The 16,542-nt window shown below is 35.0% G+C and overlaps 1 protein-coding gene across 5 annotated transcripts in view; it reads right to left on the bottom strand.

Moving 5' to 3' along the window:
* Window positions 1–16,542, bottom strand: part of CDH18 (cadherin 18) — an 893,359-nt gene that overhangs the window by 407,465 nt on the left and 469,352 nt on the right. For 2 of the 5 annotated variants that reach the window (XM_088796450.1, XM_088796452.1), the window contains exon 1: window positions 4,982–5,120. The exons of 2 other annotated variants lie outside the window; for them this stretch is intronic. The gene's annotated coding sequence lies outside the window, so the exon portion shown is untranslated. Of the gene's footprint in view, window positions 1–4,981; window positions 5,135–16,542 lie in introns of those variants that run through there. One more of the 5 variants, XM_088796448.1, reaches the window with a different exon arrangement.

The following is a 16,542-nucleotide window of genomic DNA, read 5'->3' on the forward strand; positions in this document are numbered from 1 at the left end:
TCTACTTGAAGATCCTTATAGTCATCTGACCATAAACTGAAATGGAAATGAGAATTCAGTTCCTTTTTTCAGTGGCGGCATCTGCAAAACCCAAATTTATTTTATTGTCCATTTATCTTCCATATTCCATGCAGTGCGTATAAAATATTAAATAAGACATAGTCCTCCCAAGCTCAGGTAAGTGAAATATTTGCTTTATTCAATATGTTACTCAAATACTTTTAGGGACCAAATTTTGTTCATGTCATTCTCAGATTACCTAGAAGTTTCTAAATTGATGTAGCTCAGTAATGCAGAAGTTTACATATCAGGATTTTCTGGTATCTACAGAACATTATAGAACATTTCTGGTATCTACATAACATTAGGTATGTCAGTATACACTAGAACAAGTGTTCCTCTTATACCAGCTTCTACATTTCCCCACTGTCCATTTATTTTCCTGGAAATCTTTTTCTGGAAACTGTACTGCACTTACATGTCAAAACACTATCAGCAATAACAGATTCTAAATTATTATATTTGTTTGCCTTCTCTCCACACTGCATTTTTAAAAAAATACAGGAGATTACTTAAATGAAGGATAGCATATCTATAAAAAAATATGCAATAGTCAAAATGTATAACATTCAACATGGCAAGGGCATCAATCATTCTGAGATTACCCTGACCTAATGAGAAGAGCTGTAAACAAATGTGTGTCCTTCACATTGAGCAAGAGTTAAATATCAGTTTTGTGTGTAACAGCGTACTGAATCTTGTTAAATATTCATGAATTCTCTATATAATAACACAGAAGAGTGAACATACTATAAGATTAGTTGACTATCATATCAAAATGTGTTTATTTTATCTAAATATGTTTGTATACATATGCTATGTGAATGTATGCATCTCTATATAACTATCTTTAACTTTAAATCTATATTCGTTTTATAAATATGTAGATACCATATTAAACTATTTTTTCTTAATCACTTAAGATGCAGACCAAATTGGTAGTAATGGTTATTTTTGATGAGTTAAATACAAAGTACATTCTATATTTTACATTTCTGTATTTTTAAACTAGTTGTAAAAGTGTGTATTATGGGGAAGGATTGAAATAAGAGAGGAAATTGGGGTTTATTCATAATTTAAACCACATATTTCAAAATGAAGATGTACTAGTTCATGAATGAAACAACATTTTGAGTTAATATTGCCACTTCTTACAGATGATTTTCAACCACCCTAGAACAGCTGGAAGATTTACCATGTTGAGTCACTTCTCATCAAATAAATCATCAAAACCACTGAATCTGTGATAATTTACCAACATTGGTGTAGATCTTTATAAAGTGCAACCCATTTCAACACCTTGTAGTATTTGGTCCTAATGCCTATCCTTATATCCGTTGCAGATGAAGAAAAATTGACTATGATACAAGTGATGTGGCACAAGTAATCCATGGTGGGATCCAAGTTCTGCCATATTTTCAAATCATTTAGCTTATTTGTTTTTTTGTTGTTGTTTTTGTTTCGTTTTGTTTTTTTGTCCTTTTTCCCATCTCCACCAGTTCAGAACTATGCTTTTTAAACCAAAGTGTTTTCCTTTTATTTCTGGAGCCTTTGAACATCATAAACTACTCCAAGCACATGGAATTAACAGCATCAACATCCCCTCAGACATACTCCAAAAATTAGGGAAAGCGATTGTAGAGAGAATCAGTACCTTTGATGTATTATTTATAATAAAGGCTCACCTAGTAAAAAAAATGGACCTGAAATTTGTCTTCAGCTTCAACATCTGCATTTTCCTTTTCCCAGTTTTTATTTCCTTTTATTCTCATACATGTTAGTATATGATCATATACTATATACTATATGATCATACATAGTATACTACATATACTATATAATCAGATATGGTATGTGATAATATACAACTCAGTCTCTCACGTTACAGGAAAAAAACAAAAATAACAAGCACTGATTAGCTCTTCCACAGTTCTGTGTCAGGGACCTAATGAACCACCTACAAGTTGAAATCCATTCAATCAAGAGAAGGCGAATTACCATAGAGTACCCAAACAACTGTGTTACTGGAAGTTGCCTACTGAAACAGTGTGTCGCATGACCATTTTCTGTACACATCGTTTGGGTTTTCCTAGAATACTGGTTTACAATAGAAGTGGGGCACAAGTTTGCATCCCTCCACAGGGAATAGTTCACAATGTCTTGAGATATTTTTGGTTGTCACAATATGGAGGTGCTACTACTGTCATCTAGTGGGTAGAAAACATGGATGCTGCTAGGTATCCTACAAAGCACAAAACAGCCTTACGCCCCATCATGAGACTTATACAGACCCAAATATCAATGGCACCAAGGTTAAAAGGCTCTAACGTAAAATATAGTTCTATAGACATGTATAATGCAACTACAGGAAAAGAAAATCAAGAGTAAATTAAAGAGTTTGAAGTCCTTTACTTACAAAACATAAATAAAATAAAATAAAATAAAATAAAATAAAATAAAATAAAATAAAATAAAATAAAATAGGCAAAAGAATACCTTGGACACTTTCTATCTTTAATCTCTCAATCTCTTTCTCACTTTTCACTCAACTCCAGGGCAGCTTACATATACATTGAAGAACAGAACACTTTTCCAGTTCCATCATTCAATAGATTTTATCCTGTAGCTGTTGAAGTGCACATGCATGTTTAGATTCTAAAAGGCAATTATATCAGGGTGTGAATATATAAGGGATACTGTAGTCTTCTAATCATCAGCAATCTAAATACATGAGAAACTTGTAAACATGAGGCTTATATTCAACAGTCCACAAAAAAATCCACAAAAGCATAAGAATAGTATTTAAGCCAAATGGAAACTTTACTTTATATTCACTATATACAGCATCCTTCATATAAAGAATTTGTAAACTTGGACTAAGTCAGTATTTATTCTCGGGATTTCACTATATCTATTTGATACAGGTTATCAGGAGGAATATTTGCTCAATGTATAGACTTTATTCAAGCACTAGTTGCTATTGGTGATGCTTGCAACTGCTATAACTAATTATATTCCACATTCACTGGATAGAGAGTTACAGCTAGAGTTTCTTGTCATTTACCTTCATTTTACTGTTATGTTCTCCTTTGCTATAGGGTTATTTTCATTTTGGACATTTCTACTGCATCTAAAATAGCAAATCCTCATTTTCTACCTCCCATTGTGATCAGGATAGGAGCTCAAACTTGACTATTAGTATAAATTTATGTTTCCCTCTCCTCTTAAGTTAGCTACCCCTGTGAAAAAGCATCAGCAATAGTATGGCTTATAAAATACTTATCACCAAGGCCCATTAAATGAATGTCTTGTTAAGTAAATAAATGGCTTGACATACACTAGGTTAATTTATTTTCAGGAAATCTGAAATTACATACATAACAGGAAGCTTGAAAGAGACTGAAATGATAATTGGTGCTTGGACCAGAGTGTTAAGACTACAGAACAAATTCTCTACTAGTATCACATCCATCCTCTTTCCTCCTCCCACATCCAACAAGGTGCATACGATATGTAGTCTGGACCTCTAACTCTTGATTTCAAGTTAAATATTTTCTCTGAAAAGACAGATCCACTAAAAAGAGAACAATCACTGGAGAAGGAAAGACCACATTTTGAAAAATCTATGTGTGATCCTGGAGTGGAAAATAAAGGTTCCAAAATAGTCAGAGCCTATAGTTTTTTTTCTGTTTCTCTTTTGTTGTTGTTGTTGTTGTTGTTGTTGTTGTAGTTGTTGTTTTAGCTTTTTTTTTTTTTTTTTTTGGCTGCATGATACAATCTTTTTCTGATCTATCTCCCTCAGCTCAAAGCACTGATGCCATCACCTGAGCAAATGGAAGACCATAATAATGTTAGCTAAGGTTTTTCTTTTAGTTTTCTTCATTTCTAGCAGGGAAGTAGCAAGGGGCATTTACTATTGATTTATCTAATATTTAATGAAATACAAAAGGGACTGATACAGGAAATGCTTTAATAACTAGCTAACAAAATTCTATTTTTTCACCTGTTACATATGACAGGTTTTCCTAGTCTCACGTCTGTACACACAACACACACACACACACACACACACACACACACACACAGAGGCATATCAACATGCACACAACATAATTTTACTTTGTTGTAAGACATGAAAATGCTGACCAAATAATTATTTCCACACTCAAACAAACCATGTTCAGGAAGTTAAGAACGGGGAATGAATCAGAGTTAACAGACATTAGGGCATATACTAAATAAAGTATGTTGCTGATCACAGGAGCCTACCTAATTCTTTTTCATGCATCATTTATAGTGCCCTTTACAAGTAAAAGTTTCATCTTAAGCTTTAATAAGCATTTATGGGAGTGATTCATGGGGGGAAAAAGAAAGAATGAAAGAAGAAAAGAGAAAATGAGCCTTGCTTTGCTGCAGCTTCAGTGCTCAGAGATCATGTAATTTTAGAGGATACTGGAAAGGCAATAATTAAAAAGCACTATCAAAAATTCAATTTCAACATCCCTGTTTCTATTCTGACAGTGCTTCCCCTCACTTTTACAGACACACATACATGACAGCTTATCTCGATGCCATCATTATTCAGATGTACCTTGCAGAGTATCTTTCCAACTTCTCAGGGGCAGGGCAGATAACAGCACATCCACAGATAAACATAAACAGAGACCAGCCGGATTATTAGACTCGCATTCCATAGGCTATGACAACATTCCTGGATAATAATTTTTTTTTAAATGTATTCTAGCAATAAGGCTTACGAAACGTTAGCTACAACTTTCCCATCTGCACCAGATACTGTGAAATCCATCCGAGAGGAAAATTTCACCAAATATTGTTTCGACTCAGAACTGGATCAGCAGCCCCGTTGTACAAAAATTATTAATGTCACTACAGAGTAAAGTGCCATTTATTGAAGCCTTACCTTGGCTGACTTGCCCTAACTGGTGGAAAGGAACTTAATGCATGAGAAGCAAAGAGGGGACTTTCCCAGAGCTCAGGGCACGCTGCTCCCGTCCTCGGAGAGCCCCAGACTCGCCTCCGCGCTCCTGCGAGCCCCGGGCTCCCGGCTCCGTCTTCTGCAGCTCCTGAGCGCGCCTCTGATTGGCTGGCAGAGCTTGCCCGCCTGATCCTCTTCTCTCCCTGTCTCTCCTCCTTCCTCTCCTCCCTGGCTCTCCCGTTCGCTGCCTTTCCCACTGCTGCCTTCTTTTTTTCTCTCCATCGCGCGTACTTTCGGGAGATGCACAAATTCTACAGCACGCAGAACGAACATCCTTTAACTCCCCGAGCAAGGTCATGTGGAAACCAATGCCATTAATAACAATAACAAAATAATAATAAAAATATAAATGCTGGACCAAAGGCATCATTTTAGTACCCCCGCTCTTTAAATGTGATGACCAGGAGTCCGTGACAATTTACACTGTCATTCTCTGCTGGGGAGGGAACACTGGGGAGCGGAGCGAGACAGGGTTTGACTGTCAGATGGAGTGGGCGAAGACACCAGGAGGGAAGGAGAGGGAAAGCAGGCAGGGCAGGCACTGATGTGGCAGGCTGGTAATAAATCTCCCTGTTTCTGTGCAAAGTCGTCACAGCCTGCTAAACATTCAACTGCTGCCTCATTCATCAGTGATCCCTAGTCCGGTGGTAGCCATGAGATTTAGCATGAGTGATGCCCTTTATCGCTTTGCCCCAGTGTTCGAGACATGGAGGGTTTATATGAGGTAGAGCTTTCCCTTGGAGGTCAGCATTGAATTTGTGAAGATGAATAGGAACTGCAATGCCTTTCCTACACCTCTTTCCTTGTGCCAGGAAAACGCAAACACACACACACACACACACACACACACACATACACACACACACACACACACTTCTCCCTCTTATTAATCTAGAATAAATTAAAATGATTTGCAATGTACAGAGCTTTGGATAACAGGGATTCCGGAGCTGATTGACTGTATTCATAATCGATGTGAACAGCTGGAATAACTTCAGCACTTTCTCCGGACACACAAAGTTATGCCACACTCACTCATTAACATCGGGCATGCCCATTTACAGTAGTGATAAACAAGTGTAGGTGTTTATGTAGATTGACTGGCTCTTCCAAGGATCACCTGGCAGATATACTTAGAATTATATAAGACCCTCAATTACTGCAACCACTAAGAGAGCAGCTTTACTTGCTCTGGTTAGTTGATACCATAAATGCCCAGATTGAGATTCAAAGGAACAAAACGACTTAAGCTTAGGGGTAGTATGCTGGAGGGAACAGGTGCTCTTTCTGTAAGAAGACAAGGACTCAAATCCTGCCTAGAACTTTCCACCATACCTGAACCTGTATAACACCCGTTTCCCTTCTCTGACCCTCAGGAGGCTTGTGTCTAAAATCTAGAAGGTAATTCTCACACAGGAAGTCTCTGTGAGGGTTAATGAAAATCTGTACAACTGTGGTAAACTTTTAATAAAGGTTTGTTAATCTCTAATCATCTCTCTCTTTTCTCTTGCCTCAAGAATAGTCAAAGAGACTGAGAAGATCAGGTACGTGGACCTTGAAAGAAATGTAAAGGGCCCAGGAGGAAATGTTCTGAATATAGTAGAGCTATGTTTGGCTGTATTTAGCTTGAGCGATGTGAAATATGTAGGGATTTAATTTTGGCGGGGGTTTGGTATGATTAAACTAAACAACAGAAACAATGAAAGAAGCACTCCAATTGGATTGTTTCTCATTGTGAAAGAATTGTGCAGTTAAATGTGTAGTTACTCCTAAGGAAGATGCTAGAAATCAGTTAGAATTTGGAAATCTCCAGAATCGAAACTCTCAGGGAAAAAGTGGAACAGAAACAACAGCATCAGGATAAGAAGCCAATGCCGTCTTATGTTTTGTATATCCTTTCTCATGCAGCTTCTGATTTATATGCGATGTTTCTTGCATAGTCCCAGATATCAAGCATATTCGTTTTTGATAATTGAAAATAATCCGTTTTGAATGTGCCTATGTTGATGAAGTCCTGGGAGCACAAATGAAAGCACCGTTATGAAAAAGTAAAGGGGATGTAAAGCACTTTTGGTCTGTATGCGGTCATGTCGTTTAATTTTAAATTTTTCACGTCATGACATTTTTCTAGAGAAGTCTAACCATTTATTTGGCTTCTTCTCGTTGAATGAAATAAAATGGTTGCCAGCTTGCTACTAAAGCTTTTGCTGTGACAACAGTAACGAGCATCCTGGGGATACCCTTGAAAACAAAATGTGTGTTTGCTAGCCTTTCTTGTGGTTTTCCCTGGATAAGACCATAATAAGCATATCCCGTGGACAGTCATAATGGAAGTCAACAGGCACTTGCTCCTGAGTGGAATGATCATGCGGAGGGATTTGTCAGAATGACCAAGAAATACAATCCATTTCTAGAAAAAGAAGTCATTCACCAAGGGGTGTTCGTATCCATGAGATTGTACTTAGATTAAAGGCTCTAGATTCTCCACAAACCCAATGATGCAATGTGCACTGGATTTAACTGGCTTCTGACGTTTGCTATTCTGAAACCACACCAACTTCCCCTAGACATAGAAAGATGACACTGTCAGCCACTTAGTACATCTCTAGTATTTTCAGCGTAAAAAGAAGAAAGTGAACCAATGTGGAACATGCTGCTTGGGGAAAGCCAGGTGGTAGACAGGTTTTTATTTTCTCCTTATGTCAGATTACTTCAAAACACTGGACAATGTATCAGTCAGCAGAATTTATTACAGAGCTAATATTTGAAACTTAAACTATGGACATTTCTGATCCCGAGTACCCACTTATGTTACCTTGGAAGAGTTATAAGAATCATTTTCACTGGTGACAGAGAAGCATCCAGCATACGATTGATGCTGGTCAGACTACAGGAACTAGAAAGACAAAATTGTAATGCTAAACTGTGATTGTTTCCTAACAGACAGACTCAGGAAATTGTCTCTTCAGATAACATTTCATGCTCAATTTTACCCTGGAAATTCAGGAGGATATGCAACGTTTTCAAAACTAAATAAAGAAGAAATGTAAAGGAAATATAGGGGTAGCCTTGGTGATAATTCAGCATTTAGGATGGTCAACCACACAAACATGATACCCTGGTTGATTTTTAACTGAAATGATTATTGAAATTATAATACTAACATTAAAAATTATCTGATTATTTTATGTAAAGAGAAATAACTGGTGAAAACATGAAGCACTGCATAATTTGCTTTACAGCTATTTATTTTATGTGCTTGGGTAATAAGTACTATTGGATATATCTATATTTAAATCTTTATCTATATCCCCAGAGGGTGACAAAAATGTATATACATTTTAAGAAAGAAAAAAATTGTATTAAAATTGTAATACGCAATATATACTGGTAACAAAAGATGAATACAAGTGACATTCGACTTCTGCAGTTACAAGAGGTGCTCAGAGTGGTTACCATCAGTGTAATTTTAATACTGTTTTAATTTCTTAAAATGTGTATTCATTTTTTTGTCACCCTCTGTGTGTGTTTGTGTGTGTGTATCAAAAGTGAACACTTACATTCATAAAACTATTATCTCTAACTGTATGATTAAAGATGACCTAATAAAGTTCACCTTTACTCACTCTGCTATCACACTTCGGATTAAGAATTGCAGAGTACTGAAAAATATTGGTGCAGGACAATAAAGAAGAGAGTTCAAAAATATCTGAGTTAAGCATATGTGTAATTAATTTTTAAAAAGTACTTATTTCCTCACTAGTAATAATTAGATTAATAAACGAACTTTTCCCTTTTTTTTTTTTTTCAGTTTTCCTCAGTGCTTAAAAGATATTAAAGAACCAACATACTTGTTTGGATCTAATAGGTAGCATTGATAACAGACAAAAGAAAAAGTTAAGCCCTTCAACTTCTATTGTATATATACATTTGACATCTGTAACATTGGTACTTGTTGGACTATAAGTGATAGAATGAGGATACTGGGTACTAAGATAAGTGAAAATTTACTAATAGATGGACCCTATTTTTAAATAATTAATTTCTGGACAAAGCTTACACAATGTACATACTGGAATTTGAAAAATATACTTGAAATACTGTCAGTAAACTTTGAAGATGTGGTGAGAATAAAATAGTGCAGTGAGACCAAAGACCAGCAAACATGTTCACAACTTTCAAACTTGATTGAACATGGCGTGCATAAATTAAAAATAATAGAACTAAATGTGAAACCTGGCAACATGACAAGGTGATTTATTAAAGGAATGAGCGGACCAGTAAGAGAAGAAAATAGTGGGGTCATTTGAGTCTGTATCAGATGTTCACATTAATGTAATTTAGAATAAACCCATAGCTTCAAAGACAGACATGCTAGACAAGAAATAGGGGCAGTCTATACGACCTGATCTTTCTGTATGTCATTATTATATCTCTCATGATTTCATTATAGCCCATATGGAGAAATTTTAGTAAAATTATTTGGTGTAGCAACTGGTTAAAGCACCATACACACATGTTTAGAAACGCCAAGGTGCTTATCTGGGGGAAAGTTTCTAGCAGGAAGCTTCAGAACTCAGACTTCAAACCTCCTCTGATCATTGCTTTTATCAAAACTTTGAACACCGAAGTCACCCATAGAAATTTCCTACATTACAATAGGGCCTGCATATTTGCATGAAGAACGGGAACATTTTTAAGGGTCTTGGAAAACTTGAGGGTTTTATCAGATCTAACAAAGAAGAACTACAGCTGAAACTTAAAGCATGAATGTATTAAATATATAGCAGTGGAGAGAAGTCTTAGACTTGGAGGTTTCTACCAACAATAATTTCAGTATAAATCAATTCCGTGACAGTCATCAAAAATGTAAATGTAAACCGGCATCCTTAATAAAAACAAGCATCAAAATGCAGGTGGCGAGGATCTTGCTCAACTCTAAACTATTGAAAATTGACCTGGAATGTTGCATTTTTCTGAAGACTATAGTTAATTCTCATCCTTTTAAATGAATTTTTATTTTTGTTAGCCACATTGTGATTCATTTAGTTGACAAAGTTAATATCATCTCTAACTCCTTTCTCCCTCAGCCATGGGATGACTACCATTCCCTTCTTTCCCTGTTGCCCCTTTGCCTTATCCATCCTTCAGAGTTAAGAACAAAGGTCATCTCTTCTGAGAAAGAAACTTGCTCCAACAGGTTTCTCTAGTCCCTACATTTTTTGAGGCCACAAAATACTTTTAAACGTCTGCCGTCATCTCATTTTGATAAATTGTGTTATAGTTAGAGGCAATATGGCATAGTAGTTAGAACACAGAATCCAGAAGCACACAAACTTTGGAAGTCATATGTGTTTAATCATATGTGTTTAGTTTCTTTTCTAGGAAAATGTTCATAGCAATATGATCGATCTCTTAGGCTCTCTAGGAGGGCTGAATATGTTAAAATATATAACATGCTTACAAAACTACTAGGTATATAGTACCTTGTAAATAAATTTGCTTCCTTTATCATTAGATATATATTATTGCATATTATATGTTTACATCTCTAATTAAATGGCAGCTACTAATGAGCACCTGGCACATGGTTTGTCTAAATGCAGCTTGTTGTAGTGTAGATAACTATGCTTTGGAATTGGAAGACATAGGTTCAAGTCTTACGTCTACCACTCATATTACATACAGATTTTCTTCACCAGGTTGTTTTCCTCTCTGAACATGCTACCTGACTTTTAATGTGGGAAAACCATGCTTTACAGAGCTGTCACAATCCTTGAGTTTTACACGCACAAGGGTCTTGCACAGTCCTTTGTATATAAAAAGCTTTGAATAAAGGTTAGTTGAATCCTAATTGTAAGTGCTTAGTAAGTTTCATTAAATAAATCATATTTGCTTCTGTGCTCCATTTTGTAGTAGAAAAAGGAAAATCACAAATAAACTCTTACTTGGGATCTTTATGTTAAAAGAAAAAATATAGCTTCCATTGAATGTCCTGAGTACAGCACTCGCTCAGTTCAGCCTCCCATATCTCTCTGCACTTACCTCTTTGATGCTATAAAATGAATATAGACATTTTGAAAACCCTGAAGTATTGTAAGATTCTTAACCATCCAGTGAATATTATACTGCTCACAATATCTAATATTTATAATACCAGAAAAGAGACAGATGTTTAAAATCATTTTTTATAATCTCAGTTTATAAAACAAGGGTTATTTCATTAATGTTCAATTAATAAGAACTTCGGGTTGACCTATTTTCAGAACTATATTTAATTTGTGAATGTCATCCCAGAGAGGTCAGTAGTACACAGTCACTCTTAAACTTACTATTATTAATGTTTCCCGTAAGAACAACTTATGAGACATGTGGAAAACTGATGAATATATCTTGTCTTTTAAATTTTAATATATCAGATATTTCTACGCAATTAAATGTGCTTCTCCAACATTTTCACAAAATACCTGCATTATATTGCACAGCAAATATATATATATATATATATATATATATATATATATATATTATTTAATCTTTTTATCACTGAATATTAATGTTGTTTCTAAGTGTTTTATATTATAAATAATGCTTCTATGGACATCTTTGTTTATAAGTCTCTTCCTGGATCTCTGACTACTGCACTTGGGTAGACTCCTGGAAGCAGAACTACTAGGCAAAACATATGAACATTTTTCAGAACACAGGATAACCTTAATGCTCCTCAACACCATTAGAGAAGAGTAAAAGCTTAGTTGGTTCCTCACTCTTCCTGACCAAGAACATTTCTTTTGCAATTTACTTATTCAATAGCTGAAAATTATTATCTCATTGTTTTACTTTCTATTCATGTGATTACTAAATGATTATTGACTGTCCTTGTTTTTCTCCCATAGTTTTCTGTCCGTATCCATCCCCCTAGTATTTTATTGCTAATTGAGAAATATAATGGTCTTAAATTGTTTTAAAGCTCAGTTGGAAGACATTTAGAAAATTGAATTTGTCAAGTTTCAATATTTCTTTTTTTGATATTTAGCCAAAAATGTTGTGTTTATACATATGCTTATAGCTTTGTATGTGTATAATTTATATATCCATGTTTATATACAAATCCATTATATATGTATATACATTAACACGTACACATGTCTATATGTATATATAGATGAATGCAAATATACACTATATATGTTTGCTGAAAATGCAGAGATCATATAGAAAGCAAAGAAATAGGTTCTATTGAGGGATGTAAAGAAAAGTAAGTCAGATTCTCTCGCTTTAAGCTAAAATAAAAACTAGAAAGAAATCACTAAAATGCAATGAAACACCATAAACTTTATAAACTATATAGGGACAATGTTTTTAATATATTAAATTTTCGATAAATTACTTTTAATAGTACCTTGTTTGAGATGAGGTGGAGAATGGAGTTGATAAAACATGCACACGTGCACATACACACAATTGTTCAAAAAATATCCTGGCATTAGTCTTGATGTTTTTCTTGTCCACACCACTACGGCCAGCTGTACAATTAAATGAAGGGTGAACAATGAAAACAGGGGGACTCATGTTCAAAAATTATTAAAAATTTTGAGATTATCACAGCAAACTTTAAAGCAGCATGGGTCCTTTCTGACTGTGGCACCTTGTGAGAGACTATGCAGGCTGTATCCTCATGAAGCAGGCCTACTCACCACTACTATCAATCCCATAAATCAGAGTCAACTCATCTTTCTTTATTGGCAATCCTCGAATTATCCATTAATCTCTATCTCAAATTCTTCCACCTTCATTTAGTCTACAGCATTCCACCATCATTGCTTGCCTGAGTTTTTGCTAATCAGGCAGGTAGGATGCCTGGCAATTAACATATGTGCTTAAATGTCATGTTATTGTGATGCTACTAAACTATACTGTGAGAGGGTCAGAGGTGGTAGGGGACATTTTAGAAGTTTTTGTGCTTCATGGAAAAAGAACAGAGAAATCAGAACACAAGCCCACTATAAGGAAGAAGCTGGTCTGGTTGGGACACAGTCCACACTTTATAAGACTTAATAGATAACCAAAATATATTGACTACATCATGGTTATCACTCTGCAAGATGAATTACAGGATGAAAAAGCAATGGCAATGTTATAGTTAAAATCCAGAAATACATAATGAATGCCTTTAACTTGATACGAGAATAGAAAAAGGAAAGGTACCCATATTGTAGATACTTCGAGAAATAATGAACCATAATATAATGAAGCTTAGAGTGAATCAGTTTCTAAGTGTGGTCCTGGCGGGGGGGGGGGGGGATGTCATTGTCATTAGTAGAAGGAGGAAATGAAAGAGTAATATCTGGTTAGGAAACCTAGTAGATTCAGATTGGAATATGCTGATACTGTGGTGTTAGCTAGAGATCATGACAAATTATACAAGAGTCACCGAGCAAGATGAGACTGCAGTTTGGGAAATAGTTTTGGGTGGGAGACATAATTTCACGAGTCATCTACAGACAGTAATACTAATTATAGAAGCCATTACTGCCTGTAAAGGACAAGAGAAAAACATTTCTATAGGATGAATGATAAAGACATACTAGGGGACTAGAGAGCGAAAGAGAGAGAGAGGAACAGATGGGATGTGAGAGGGGAGAGATGATACTTAAAATAAATCAGAAGAGATGAATGGAAACACTAGTAAATCTTAATTGTATATGATTTTAAAAGGTTATTTTAGTAATCCGAACTTTATATTACTGATTAGTAAATTGAACTTTTCTCATAGTTGCACAAGTTGGCAATACAAAATTATGGAAACTCAATAACTTTTATCACAATGGAAAAAAAAGTCTAAAACAGGTCAAATTAAGTATTATTATACTAGAAATTTGCATATTCTATAGCATGCAAATTGATGAGTGAAAACTTATACTTATTTTTTAGTTTTATTTTAATGTCTGAGAAGCTTTATTTTCATTCAAGAATGTGTGATTAGCTATACTCTACTATTTCCTGGCTTACTCAGAGTTGCTTTATAAAAGGATTTCTAAATTTCAAGGATGTATAATTATTCATGAAGGAAATTAAAGACTGTATTGAAAGAAAGAAATTGAAATGTAAACTCTATCACCTTCTCATACACTGAATGTGGGTGTATATGTGTTTGAATGCACAATAGTAAAGTTAGCTGTTATATATTAAATGTTATTTTTACTGCTAACCTGAAAGAAAACTTGGATCATCACATCAAGCCTGATTATGTTTAACTCAAAGAAAAAATTATAGGGGCCATGAACCCCATCAAGAACAGGACAAGCTAAAAAGAGAACAGTGTCTCTAAAGTATTGTCTGAAAAGTGTGTTCAAAATAAATTTCATATTGCCAGTGTCAATTTGGGACTCTAGGAAGATTGGTTAGATCTAAAGGGATTTCATTTACCTATATCTTAAGATGTCTTGTGTTATTTTTCTTTGTCTTTTCCTTTTTTTCTTTTTTCTTTCTTTTTTTTTCTTTCTTTTTTTCTCTCTAAGTCAATTGTGTATGGTGGGCTGAAATAATTTCTCTGTAGGGCTGTTGCATTGTATTAAGTCCAGTCCTTTTAATTTTCACAGAGTGTAAGAATTTCATGATGAGCTCAGGAGAACAGTGGAATTTCAGGCTTTAAATTCATTGCCCTGTTCAGTATTTGGCCCTCAGAGTGGCAACATTACACTATAAGGAGGGTTAGGTTATTCTCAGAATACTCAGTCCTACTGAAACATATATTTAGGCCTCAAGCATTGTCAGAAAAGAACTGTCATCACCCTGGTTTGCCTATCTAAAAATTCCTCAAGCATCCAATATTCACATATCATACCTGGCACTTTTATACATATTGTCCCGAACCATATGTTCTGTCCATCATTACCAACTAGTCATTACTGACATTGATGATTTTCTCATTACATTCTTTAAGCCAGAATCTTTTCTTTCTAAGGTCCCATCAATCTTTCTAGTACATTTCTACTACATTTTAAATTTTACTCCTCACAAAACAGGAATACAATTATATAACTTTTGTATTAAAAAACGGTGAACCCATTTAGTTACTGATTTCCGAATTTCCCTTAGAACTTCATTGAATATATTGTACAACAGAGATCTTTACTGTAAAATCTCATGCCATCACCCGACCCCCAGAGAAATTGAAAAATACGTAGACTTTGACTAGAGATCAATTTGGGTCCAGTTTTGCCTTTGCCACTTATTTGGTGTGTTGACGTTGATAAGCCCTGACTCTCAGTTTGCTCATCTTTGGTGATGTAATTGTACATTTCTGGTGTTTGAGTTGTGGTGATTAAATATATTGAAGAAGATCACCTACGTAATTCACCCATTACAGTATCTGGTGCACTATATACACTCAGTAACTAGCAGCGATAAAAATTGACACAACTTCTCACTTCCTATTATGATTTTACCAAAATATATGCATATAAATGGCCTCTTCCTAAATGTAAATGTTAGTGCACTAAAGAAGAGAACATATTACAAAACAAAAGCAGGGTGAGATTTGGGGAGATAACAATGTGGTTCATTTGTTGACACCTGGTGCCATTGCGATTACCTACTTCTTTGAAGTAAAAGACAGGACTAACGAAGGGATCTGCTTCTGTCCACAATCTGTTCAGAGAAGATATAAATTTTCTCTATCTCAGAGTACCAGAGAACAAAAATCAGAGCCCAGAGATAAAGGGGATTGGTTTGCCAATCACAGAACCTGTCAAGCACAACAGTGAGTATGTGAAACAGAGAAAAAGTCAGAAAGGATACCCAGCAAAAAGAAGCCATTCATCTGTTCGGTGTTTTTCCTGCAACATTGTCACTTTTTTACATTTAAATTCATTTTTGTGAACTTGATCATTTTAGGACATTTTCAGTGTTGCTTCTACCAAATTTTGACTGATTTTATATGAAATCAGAGCACCTATACGTTAGGATGTGGAAAGAAAGATGAATGTGCATGAACACCATTTTAAAGGAATCAAACAATATTTCCCCATTTTTAGAAAGTTGACCAAATATATGGTGATGGAATGATAACTGACTCTGGGTGGTGAACACTAAATGTGATATACTATATAGATGATGTATCATAGAATTGTACATCTATGTAACTTTACTAACAATTGTCACCCTAATAAACTTTAATTAAAAATAAAAAAGAAAGTTGAGAAGGTGCTGCAGCAAAGACCACAGAAGTCATGTACACTTTTATGAAAATTACAACACAAATATCACTGTGTGTTTGTATTGGAGGGTTCTACATGGAAGACGAAAATAAACAGTTTCAATTACAGTTTTAAGTTCCTAGAGAAATATCACACTACTGTAGAAATTGTTCTGTGTTTAAAACAGACATCTCAAATAGACAAATGGCTTTTCCTAGTAATTGTTCTATATTTCCCAACTAAATTTTCCAAGACAACTGTTTCTCTAATGCTTGTCTCTATTCT

The sequence above is a fragment of the Rhinolophus sinicus genome, chromosome 3, assembly GCF_057876585.1.
Source record: "Rhinolophus sinicus isolate RSI-liver-muscle chromosome 3, RSI-T2T, whole genome shotgun sequence".
NCBI classification, from domain to species: domain Eukaryota; kingdom Metazoa; phylum Chordata; class Mammalia; order Chiroptera; family Rhinolophidae; genus Rhinolophus; species Rhinolophus sinicus.